The sequence below is a fragment of the Bos javanicus genome, chromosome 14, assembly GCF_032452875.1.
Source record: "Bos javanicus breed banteng chromosome 14, ARS-OSU_banteng_1.0, whole genome shotgun sequence".
In the NCBI taxonomy this organism is placed as follows: Eukaryota; Metazoa; Chordata; class Mammalia; order Artiodactyla; family Bovidae; genus Bos; species Bos javanicus.
This window is the reverse complement of record NC_083881.1, coordinates 48,956,306-48,968,782: the sequence shown is the minus strand read 5'-3', so window position 1 is coordinate 48,968,782 and position 12,477 is coordinate 48,956,306. Positions and strand designations below refer to the sequence as shown.

Sequence of the window (12,477 nt, the reverse complement as noted above, 5' to 3'; positions counted from 1 at the left end):
CTAACTCACTGGAAAAGACCCTGATGCTGGGAAAGACTGAAGGCAAGAGGAGAAGGGGACATCAGAAGATGAAATGGCAGGATGGCATCACTGACTCGATGGACATGAGTTTGCACACACTCTGGGAGTTGGTGATGGACAGGGAGGCGTGGAGTGCTGCAGTCCATGGGGTCACAAAGAGTCAGACGGACTGAGCCACTGAACTGAAATGACTGAAGTGTTTCACATTCATAGTGTATGGAGAAGGAAATGGCAAACTGCTCCATTCAAATGGGAAAATGAATCTAAAATATTTAATATTGGAACTTAAATATATTTTTTTACTTGTCTCTAAATTTTATATTTCTTGTTGACCTCTAGTCAGTATTCCTAAGAAATTTAAGAAACAGATATTTGATATTTTTATGTAAAGTAAGTTAGAATCTTTGAAAAGACTTAAAAAAGATGAGCTGCCACAAAATTAACATTGGTTTGGCTACAGATGATCTGTATAGAAAAATAAGAAAATTTATAATATTCAGAGGATAAAAGGGAGCAAAATACGCCACTCCAAAACATGGTTCCCTGGTACAGATTACTTTGCACTGGTTATTAAAGAAAAACAAAAAAACAGTAAACACATCAGAAGCTCTGAAAATTGAGAAGATACCCTTTTATAAAAGATATTTACATTTATAAGAGATATCTCCTGGTGGCTCAGATGGTAAAGAATTTGCCTGCAATGCAGGAGACCTGTGTTCAGTCCCTCAGTGGGGAATCCCCTGGAGAAAGGAATGACAACCCACTCCAGTATTCTTGCCTGGAGAATCCCATGGACAGAGAAGCCTGGTAGGTTACAGTCCATGGGGTTGCAAAGAGCCAGACACAACTGAGTGACTAATACTTCTCTCCATTTATAGAAGTGTCTCCTGGAGGAAGAGAAGAATGACTCTAAACCTCTGAAAACTCTTTTATTAAAGGAAAAACCAAGGACTTGAATCTGCATGACAACTTTAGCCTGGTTTGCTGTGCTTTTTCTGGTTTCTCTCAAAATTGGCTCCACACCTCCCCACACCACCACCACCAACTCTCTCCCCAAACATCTTCTTCTGTCTTTAGCTGGAGGTGGTATTTAAAGTGGTGGTTTGGGCCAATTTCCAGAGTTATCCAGTTGTTCTGGGTATCTCCCATGCATACAAGAGGTCTACATGTTATTAAACTCCTGTTTGTTTTTCTCCTATTAGTTAGTCTGTCTTTCTTACAGGGAGATTTCAGCCAAACACCTAGAAGGGTAGAGGAAAAAATGTTTTTCTTCTCCTACAACTTCTACTCTGAAATTATTTCACAACTGCCTTTCTGTTTTTATCCAATTGTTAAAAATTAGATATCCAAAACTAGAAAAAATATGTAAAAGGGTTGGTTTAGGAAAAAAAGAGGAGGTAAGACTACGGTCAGTAGTGTTGACTCAAGAGAAAACCTCGATGTCATGTTCTGCTTGTTTCAGTTGCAATAACGTGCTTAAGGTATTCATGTTTTAAATAGCTGCTTACTTTAACTCACCCACCTCTTTTTGTTTTTTGTCTGTTTATTGTCTGTTCAATAACCAATTGATCTAAGATCTTCCACTTTATAGTAATCCAGTGGCTCTCAAACTGGGGTGATTTTGCCATAAAAGGACATTTGGCAAAGACTAGAACCATTTTCAGGGTCACACTGGGCAGGGAGGATGCTACCGGACTCTAGTGGGTAGAGGACAGGGGTGCTGCTATGCTACAATGCATAGGATAGCACCTCTCAACAAAGAGTCATCTGGCCTAGAATGTCAGTAATGCTGCTGTTGAGAACCTTAGTCCAACAACAAAGAATATGATCAATGATATACATCATGTAGAACAGGATTTTAAAAGTTGTGTGTGTGTGCTCAATGGTATCCGACACTTGGCAACCCCTTGGACTATAGCCTGCCAGGATCCTCTGTCCATGGAATTTTCCAGGCAAGAATACTGGAGCAGGTTGCCATTTCCTTCTTCAGGGGATCTCCCTAACCCAGGGATTAAACCTGTGTCTGAGTCTTCTGCAAGAGGATCCTTTTACTACTGAGCCACCAGAGAAGCCCATTTAGAAGTTTAACCATTGCGTAACATCTTGTTAATATCTTTAAATAACAACAGCCAATGTAGGGATGACAACATTAATAGCAATTTGATTTTCATTTTCACACACATTTTATCATTGGATCCTCACAACGAACTTAGAAGTAAGCAAGGTATATATAATTAGTCCCATTTCCCAGGACAGAGCACTGAGGCCCATCAAGTAGAAACAGCATGAACAGATCATTTGAGGCCCAGACTAAAACACTGATACTCTTTTAAAAATTGTTACTGAAGTATAGTTGCGTTACAATGTCAATTTCTACTCTACAGCAGAGTAAATTATTGGAAAAGATCCTGATGTTGGGGAAGAGTGAAGGCAAAAGGAGAAGGGGGTGGCAGTGGTTGAGATGGTTAGATACCATCACTGACTCAATGGCCATGAATGTGAGCAAACTCCATGAGAGCAGAGTAGAGTAAACTCTACTCTATGAGACAGTAGGGGACAGAGGAGCCTGGTGTGCTGCAGTCCATGGGGTTGCAAAGAGTTGCACAAGCTTTAGCAACAGAACAACAACAACAGTTAAAAAAGCAAAAGGTGAGGAAGAACGTTCTATTGCATTTTATCACTACAGGAGAAAGGTAGTGGTAAAAAATAATCAGTTTCCATAGTCTTTGATATGTACATTCCTAAAGCAAGAAGATAATCTGAGACTCTTGCACTTTTAAACCAATATACCATAGTTCATCTAAATTTAAAACAATCACCTTGTTTGTCAAAAACAAGATTTCTGCTTTGATATTTATAACAAACTGTTTTAAATACGAAGTCTGTTTCTTCCTATAAGCTTCAAAGTGCCAGTCTGTACTCAATGAATTCTTATTATCATTTAGATGGATATTCTAATTACTTTCTTATTCAAATAATGCAAAAGCTTCACTTTTTGAAAGTCTGTGCATAAACACATACCTTCCCTGGAAGATACTTGCTTTTTCTGCTCATAGGAGGAAAGAAGATCAAGGGCCTCAACTTGAGGACCTTTTTCTCCCATGATTCTGATAGAGTCACTATTAACATGAGGCAGAGTAACAAGCTGAAGGACTCCACATGGGTTCTGAAGACCTACTTACCAAGGACAGCATTAAAACAATAACAAGAGTATAGGGAGAAGCTTCCAGGATTCTATACATACGGGAAAAAAGTCAGATAAATGGTCTGAATATATTAAATATTATATCTTTCTGTATGAGAGAAAACAACTTTAAACACGCCTGGTGTTCTAACTATACTAAAGTTTAATCCTCCAAACTCTGATTTTCAGACCACTTTGGAGAGAAGAACTCAAAGCCCTGACAATCCTTCATCAGTTTCAAACTGGGGTTAACTGACTCCAGACTCTGCTCTTCACCATGACCTCTGTGGCTTCCTAGGTTGTGGAATGACTTAGCACTTACTTCTGCAGTTGTTTTGGACCCATATTTGTGTTAATTATGATTATTATTTGACTATTTAGTATGACTCCAAGACAGCATAATAAGAATGAATCTAGTAGAAGATAAAGGAAACAAAAGATTTTTCATATAAGACAAATTTTGATTATCCAGACTAAAGCAAAAAGCTATTCTCTCTCTTGAAAATGTTACAAAATTCTTATCATGAGATAAGGTGTTCAAAGATCAGGACAGACAAGAATGTGAGAGAAAGGGATTAGAGAGATGGTCAGGAAGATAATCAACAAAATATACTATTCTTCTAGATTTTCATGATAGTTATCATGAAACTGGACTTGTCAACTTCTAAAATCCTGTAATGTACTGTGATTTATTTTCTCATTCTAAATATATACTCATTTTTAGCCCAATTGCATATCCATTATTATGAAATATTCTTCTTAAAGGAAGGCCTCTAATTTTTGTAAGCTTTAATTAAGGTGCAACAAAATCTAGATTCACACTGTAGATGCTAATCAAAATGGAGAAAATTATTAGGGACAGGAATGTACTTGTCATTAAGTTAAAGAAACAGTATGACCATCTGAAAAAAATTAAAAATTAGTAGATTGGAAGAGTGAAGATGACTATCCATCACTGTAGCACTATCTGTCAACTTCAAAGTAAATAATCAGATAGAAACATAAACTTATTCTCTCATAACATCAATAGACACAAATATTGTTCATACACAGATATAATGTGTAAAGGTATGTTATAAATACTTTTGACCTTCTGTGATTATCAAGGTCATGTATATTATGTGCCACTATGTAGCATTTTCCTAAAAGGCAGGAACCATCTCGTGCCCATTTTAATGATGAAAAATCCATTAATATTTCATCTTAATCTTAATGTATTATTTTTACAATAATATATTTCAACGTTCTCTGCTTTTTATTCTTGTTATTAACTTAAAAGTAGTATTCTCATGGACAGTGAACTTGACAGGAGAAACCCCGAAACCAAATGTGTCATGGAAACAAAGTCAAATTTCAGTCATTAAGGCACACTCTATACAAACTACGTAGAAACACATTCTTCAGATAAATATAATTTCTTGACAATATTCCTAGGGAGGATCTACTCTCATAAATGCTCATTAGAGTAATCCTTTGAACTTAAATTTTTAATTAACTTTGAAGCCCACAATGTAAATTTGAAATATGTTGTCTTTAGAAATCTGTTCCAGTTAGGGGTTTGGAATAAACTATAATCTAATAAAAAAGGTTCTCTTTCAACATAATTTATTTAGTGAGTCTAAGTCCATTTCAATAGATGATCATTGGTTTAAATAAAAACCTCAAGAGCTGCAATTTAAAAAGTATGTGCATTTTGCTCTTTCCAATGTATTTAAATATACAATAGATGTGAAGCCAACAAAAAATACTAAATTATTTAGTCATGAAATCCAGTACACATAAAAATATTTTCTATATTACAACTTTAAATTAAAAAAGCTTTGGCTAACATTGTAAAGACAATTATGATAATATAAAAAAATAAAAAAAACAAAAAACAAAGTATGTTACTTGAATTATATATTTATTAAACACAAGTGAAGGAGTAAGGTTTTGACATTTCAAAAGAAAAAGATCAATTATAATGGATATAAGGTTCTTCCAAAACTCAAAAATACTAATTATTAAACACAGAAACCTAGAATACGCTTTTCAAGAAATACCTCTTACAAAATTCCTAACTGTATTTTGGCAGCAGTTCATGCCATTTCTAGTTTCCACTTGATTCCATCTAAACTATTCAATTCAGCAAAGCGGAGGGGGAGACTGACATCGAGATTCCAGACACTGCTTCATATACGTACCTCTTCAATGTCAATGTAACCATGATTGTTCTGCTAATTTATCAAAACAGAAAAGGTGGAAACACTTTAAAAAAGCAGCATTAATACATGCCCTGATTGTGATTGGCAGTGTTAATTATAAAGGGTTTTGATCCTGTCAGCAGTTTCAAGATGATTATTCTTAGGTTTAAATTCCAGGAATGCTCTGTATATATGCACAGAAATATACTTTGTGCACCAGGAGACCAAAAGAAATAGACTAAGGAGCAGGAAGAGTTAACACAGAAAGAACACAGGACTGGGCATTATCCTGGTTCATCTCAGATCATGCATCTCCCAACTCTACTTCCCATAACTAACTATAGATTCCTGATGCTTGGTCAAGCCACTTAACACTTTGTATAAATGAACTTGGAGAAGGAAATGGAAACCCACTACAGTATTCTTGCCTGGACTCTTCTCCAAGGTATTCTTCTACAGTATTCTTCTCCACGGACTGAGTTTGGCAGGCTACAGTCCATGGGGTTGCAAAGAGTTGGACATGACTACATGGTGAGTGTGCATGCCTGCTAAGTCGCTTCAGTCGTTTCCAACTCTGTGCGACCCTGTGGACTACAGCCTGTCAAGCTCCTGTGTCCATGGGATTCTCCAGGTAAGAATACTAGAGTGGGTTGCCATGCCGGCTTCCAGGGGATCTTCCCAACCCAGAGACTGAACTCACATCTCATGTCCTCTGCATTGGCAGGAAGATTCTTTACCACTAGTAACAACTGCACTCATCTCACATGCTAGTAAAGTAATGCTCAAAATTCTCAAACCAGGCTTCAGCTATACGTGAACTATACCAGATGTTCAAGCTGGTTTTAGAAAAGGCAAAGGAACCAGAGATCAAATTGCCAACATCTGCTGGATCACGGAAAAAGCAAGAGAGTTCCAGAGAAACATCTATTTCTGCTTTATTGACTATGCCAAAGCCTTTGACTGTGTGGATCACAATAAACCGTGGAAAATTCTGAAAGAGATGGGAATACCAGACCACCTGACCTGCCTCTTGAGAAACCTATACGCAGGTCAGGAAGCAAGAGTTAGAACCGGACATGGAACAACAGACTGGTTCCAAATAGGAAAAGGAGTACATCAAGGCTGTATATTGTCACCCTGCTTATTTAACTTCTATGCAGAGTACATCATGAGAAACACTGGGCTGGAAGAAGCACAAGCTGGAATCAAGACTATTGGGAGAAATCTCTATCAATAACCTCAGATATGCAGATGACACCACCCTCATGGCAGAAAGTGAAGAGGAACTAAAAAGCCTCTTGATGAAAGTGAAAGAGGAAAGTGAAAAAGTTGGCTAAAATCTCAACATTCAGAAAACTAAGATCATGGCATCCGGTCCCACCACTTCATGGGAAATAGATGGGGAAACAGTGGAAACAGTGTCAGACTTTATTTTTCTGGGCTCCAAAATCACTGCAGATGGTGACTGCAACCATGAAATTAAAAGATGCTTACTCCTTGGAAGGAAAGTTATGACCAACCTAGATAGCATATTCAAAAGCAGAGACATTACTTTGCCAACAAAGGTCCAGCTAGTCAAGGCTATGGTTTTTCCTATGGTCATGTATGGATGTGAGAGTTGGACTGTGAAGAAGGCTGAGCTTGAAGAATTGATGCTTTTGAACTGTGGTGTTGGAGAAGACTCTTGAGAGTCCCTTGGACTGCAAGGAGATCCAACCAGTCCATTCTGAAGGAGATGAGCCCTGGGATTTCTTTGGAAGTAATGATGCTGAAGCTGAAACTCCAGTAATTTGACCACCTCATGAGAAGAGTTGACTCATTGACTGAACCGAACTGAACTGAACACCTGGGAAGCCCAAAATAGATGGTAAGGACAGTCTATCAGTAGTTAAATTTATTGTTCATGAAGGCCTTAAAAAAACTAAAGACCTAATTTTAACAAGCACATTTTTAAGCTGACATTAAAATTTTTTCTCAGCCCTATTATGAAAAATTATCCAAAACTTGGGAATAAGGGCAAATAAGGAGTAAGTAGCATATTCTTTCAATTACATACTGGGGGATTATTTAAAGGCTCAGTAAGAATTACTGAATTATCTAGGGGAATGTATCTGTTTGACTTTGTTATTTACTGTTAAAGACTCAGATTCTGTGAAGTTACACGTTCATTTTCTTTCCAAAAGAAATGATAACCCCAAAGGCTCTGTTCCCACTGTCCTACTGGACACTAGGTCTGGTCCCTAAGTCAGACTGTTATTCCTGAGGGACTTATATAACTCATGTTCCTCTAATTTTCCTTCAAACCAGCTTTGTCATCTTCCTGGTTCTCTTATTAATCAGTTTAAAAAAAAATCTTTACAATGTGCTTGTATTTGTGCAAGTACACTGTTTTAAACTTTCCTAAAATTATTCTTGGACAATTTTGGAGATTCCACTGAGATACCTGAGTGGACTGACCTTCCAGAAGTAGTTAAGCAAAGGCACTCTGTTTTGGTTCCAGAAGTGAATCTCAAACAACAATAAAACTTTTTGTGTAAACTTATACAGTAAATAATTTCCTATATCCAGAGTGAATTAATAAAGTATATGATACTGTTGAAGTTAAATGAGATGTGTTATGATTGCATTTGAGAGATGTATAATGGCATTCATTCCAATGCTTTCAGATTTTAAGAAAATAAAGAAATTGAACTTCTAAAATTTAAATAAGCTAGTCTTTAAAAAAAAAAAAAACTGCAATCCTCATAGAATCTGCTAGCTCTGAGCAACTTAACATAAGAATACAAATCCAGGTTTATATAACTGAGGTATATATAATTGAGGGCTTCCCTGATGGCTCAGTCAGTAAAGAATCTGCTTGCAATGTGGGAGACCTGGGTTCAATCTGGGTTGGGAAGATCTCCTGGAGGAGGGCATGGCAACCCATTCCAGTCTTCTTGCCTGGAGAATCCCCATGGACAGAGGAGCCTGGTGGGCTACAGTCCATGGGGTCGCAAAGAGTCTGACACGATTGAGCTACTAAGCACATACTTGATGCGCATTTTTAGATTACCAGATTACTGCGACCATTTTGGTTTGAATACTACATATCTTTCCTTAATTTTATTGATGGTAAGTATAACTCAGGCTTACATTTCATTTTTATAAAATTTAGTTTTGTGTCCTCATAAAGTGAAAGTTGCTCAGTCATGTCCGATCCTTTGTGACCCCCACGAACTATACATCATTGAAATTCTCCAGGCAAGAATACTGGAGTGGATAGCCTTTCCCTTCTCCAGGGAATCTTCCCAACCCAGGGATCGAACCCAGGTCTCCTGCATTGAAAGAGGATTCTTTACAACAGTTTTACCAGCTGAGTCACCAGGGAAGGTCATCATAAAGAAATCAGTTAACCTGAAATTCCTAAACTATTTTTTATTTTGAAAAATTAAAAATATTGCTTTTTTTTTTAATGATTCTAGTTTCATTGCTGTCTTAAATTTAAATGCTAACATTTTTCCAACATTATGTCTAGGACTGAGAAAAATGTAAATAATAATATTATGTATCAATAATAATTGCATTCTGTAGTTTGTCAGGCTAAACATAATTGAGTTAATCAATCTTTAGATAACTAGTACATATCTAAGTAAGAAGAGATATTTCTAAACTTATCATCAATTTGTCAAAATTTCAGCATCACTATATCTGTTAATATAAGTTTGTTAATATAAGTTTGTATTTTTCCACTTAACAAAAGTATAAAATCAATGAATGTGAATGCAGAAAATCATGTGATAGCATTTGTGAGCTTTGCAAATCTGATAAAATGGTTGTGAGTAATAGCCATATCTCAGATCTACCTCTTAGCACTCTCTGTGAAACAGAAATTACTTAATTTGGTTAAACATTATAGTTAACATGGTGATTAAGATTTCATATAAATAATAGTGGCAGAAAAGTCTAACTGAGCAAGCAAGTTATAGAATATGTTCTTTGTCTACCGGAGAACTAAAAAAAAAAAAAAAAAAAAGTAGTTTCCAAAGTGAAGTGTCTGGTCATTCCAAAATATGACCAAGTATAATAAAAGATAAAACTTGAGTGTCAGCAATAAGTTGTGTAAGAGTTGAGGGAAGGAAACGTTATTTGCATCAGTTTAATAATATCAGAAAATAACAAGCCTGAAAAAGTAATAAAATGTGTTAATTTTGGCAACTTGATAGATTTACTCATAAAACAATGCAAAATAAAAAGAGCTTGTGAATCCTTTCTCACCATAAATTCATGCAAAATCAGATCTATTTTTAATCTCTGCTAAAATGATAAACTGGTCTTAGAGCATTTAGTCTGTTCTGAGTAAAGGTTAGTAAAAGGTTATTTTTTAACTTTCTGTTCATCAGAATAAGTTTCTATGCTTTGAACTTTTTGTGGTATGCCCTTGATTCTAAAAGATCTCTCTGGTTCCTTATGATTATGTTGCTTCTATGTTAATTTAGGGCTTCCCTTGTGGCTCAGCTGGTAAAGAATTCACCTGCAATGTGGGAGACCTGGGTTTAATCCCTGGGTTGGAAAGATCCCCTGGAGAAGAGAAAGGCTACCCACTCTAGTATTATGGCCTGGAAAATTCCATGGACTGTATAGTCCATGGGGTTGCAAAGAGTTGGACACAATTGAGCAACTTTCAGTTCACATGTTAATTTAGAAATCTGTACTGTCATTCTGATTAATAGATAGCCATGCTATTGTCTCTTAGGCAGCTTGGTCCTATCTTAGTCATCCAAAGCTTCTCCCTGATACCCTTTCCATTTTACTTTTTAGAAATCAGATCTTAAATTCAGAGAGAAAAGAGACTATACTCAGAACATTACAACACAGCCCCAAATATGTAAGCTTTACAGGCCAAAATATATAAGAAATGTAAAAGACAGGGCAAGGCAGGAAGCCTAGAAGTTTAAGGTGCTTTGCTAAATAGAAAGAAGCATCCAAGAACACTAGCCTTGGATTTATTACTCCAATGCTTGGCGCCCAGGAGATTGTCCTAACCCTCAGAGAGATAACATGCTAAGATTGTGGACATGTGATGGCTATGTCTTTTATCATACACAATATCCAGAAGCCAGGGTCCTTGCATCTGTCCGTGAAAACCACGTGGAAAGTTATCCCAAACTCTGCAAACTCTAGTTTGAAAGATCACTGATCTACTTCTAAAATTACAATCTGAATATCAGGATGTTTTTCAAGAGACTAGGACTTTACTACTGATAAGCCAATCTAAACAAAATCACTGCCTGAAAGAGTATGATAATAATGCTGTCTGCTTATACATGGGTTAAGTCTCCAGTTCAGGTTCAGCTGGTAAACAAGGAGGCTTCATTTCTAAGTCACCAATGAACCACCAAAAATGATATTCAAATCAGTTATCAATTGTAATGAATTGTTGGCAGTGGATGGTTAAGAAGGTTACTGTCAAATTCAAAATACAAAGAGTTTTAACCAAAAACACACTGGGTCCAGAAAAGTTCCTTTTACTCTAACTTCCTAAAAAGCTATACAAATTGAATTTATTTTTGAATCACGACTATGATTAGGTTATTAAAATAGTCAGAGAAGTGGGTGAAATTTATTTTATCTGCCTATATAGATGTTAAGTATACACATTAATCAAGGATTTGGCATTAAGTAGGCCATTTTATTTTGTATTCTTTAGCAATAACTGGCACGTGTTGACAGACTCCTGAATTGTTTCATACCACAAAGTTCACATAATCCTAACATTTGTTTTGGTTACATTTTCTTCGTATTTCTAAGAATAAGATTCAAAGAAGCACATGCCATTTGTATTAGTATCAGCTCTCTCAAATATAAATCTGTAGTAAATACACAATGGATAGAAAGTTCTCAAATGATACAGAGACGGCATTAAAACGTTGGTGACATTTTTCAAACTGGTGTACAAATGCAGTTACATTAACCAGCACTGAATAACTATCTAATGTCATCAACAAAAATTTACTGGCTCAGACCAGCGATCAAAGTTAACTGGCTTTAAATAACTTTAGGATAGTGGTTATAATCCCATCCTAAAATTCAGAATTTCTCTAACTTTTATATAGATCTTAGTATGACTTCTAATGAAGGAGCCTAAGTTCAAACAACTCTGTCCTTTAAAGGTATGTTGTTGTTGTTGTTTTTGGCTAATATAGAAGCTCATTGATTAAAGATTTTAAAAAATGTATCAAACTTTTCTGAAAGCATCTGATGCATTTTATCTGAGCACTAAATCTTAACACTGTACCATAAACTAAGTATTAAGGACAAGCTTCTGGTTAGGTATTTTGGTATACTCTGAATTCAATGAAATCAGACTTACTCTTCTTCCTACATACACATGGCGCTGTATACAGTTGAAAACATTCCCGTAAAACACAGAAAGCCTATTTGAGAAAATGCTATTAACTTCGTGTCCTACAAATTAAATTTTACTTCTAAACCCAGATACAATGAGGATTTGCCTGCATTTTTAAGAAACCAGGAAAGCAGACTCTATATTTCAAGATTCACACAGTGATCCCCATCCTTGTGCAAAGATTATACTCATAAGCACAGACACTTTTAACCCACAGGGAAGATACTTCTTCATAAAAATGGTGGAGATGTGATGGAAAATAGCAACAGAAACACATTTTATGGGTTTCTGGGTATAATAGTAATAACCATTCAGACTGACTCTGAGATAAGATTCCTGAAAATCATAGCCTTAACACCTTAGTAACATGAAGTAGAATCAAAGCTTCCAAAGCAAGAAATACGATGTAACAGTAATATAATTATTCCTTTTATTTGTCCTTACAGTTATTTTCAACATGCTGATGCAAAACACAAGTGCTATGGATTTTGACCTATCATGTCAAGTTTTGACCAATTATGCATTGCTCAAAATTAAAATGATACAACAGAATAAACAGAGCAATAATTTTAAAAATCCAATAATATTGATTACTTTCATAAATATATGAGAAATTTTGAGAGCTGATCATAATAAATTGCAATTTACTTCATTCACATTCATAAATTAATACCAACTGTAACATCAGTGAAAGTCATTTATTT

General features: G+C 35.8%; 1 protein-coding gene and 1 long non-coding RNA gene across 10 annotated transcripts in view; both read right to left on the bottom strand.

Moving 5' to 3' along the window:
• TRPS1 (transcriptional repressor GATA binding 1) overlaps nt 1-12,477 on the bottom strand; it is a 279,210-nt gene that overhangs the window by 112,940 nt on the left and 153,793 nt on the right. The gene's annotated exons all lie outside the window — the stretch shown is intronic.
• The window catches only part of LOC133260607 (uncharacterized), an 89,163-nt gene extending 76,686 nt beyond the window's left edge, over nt 1-12,477 (bottom strand). Inside the window, exon 1 of the long non-coding RNA XR_009740888.1 lies at nt 1-12,477. This exon is cut by the window's left edge and continues 22,022 nt beyond it. This is a non-coding gene — a long non-coding RNA (uncharacterized LOC133260607).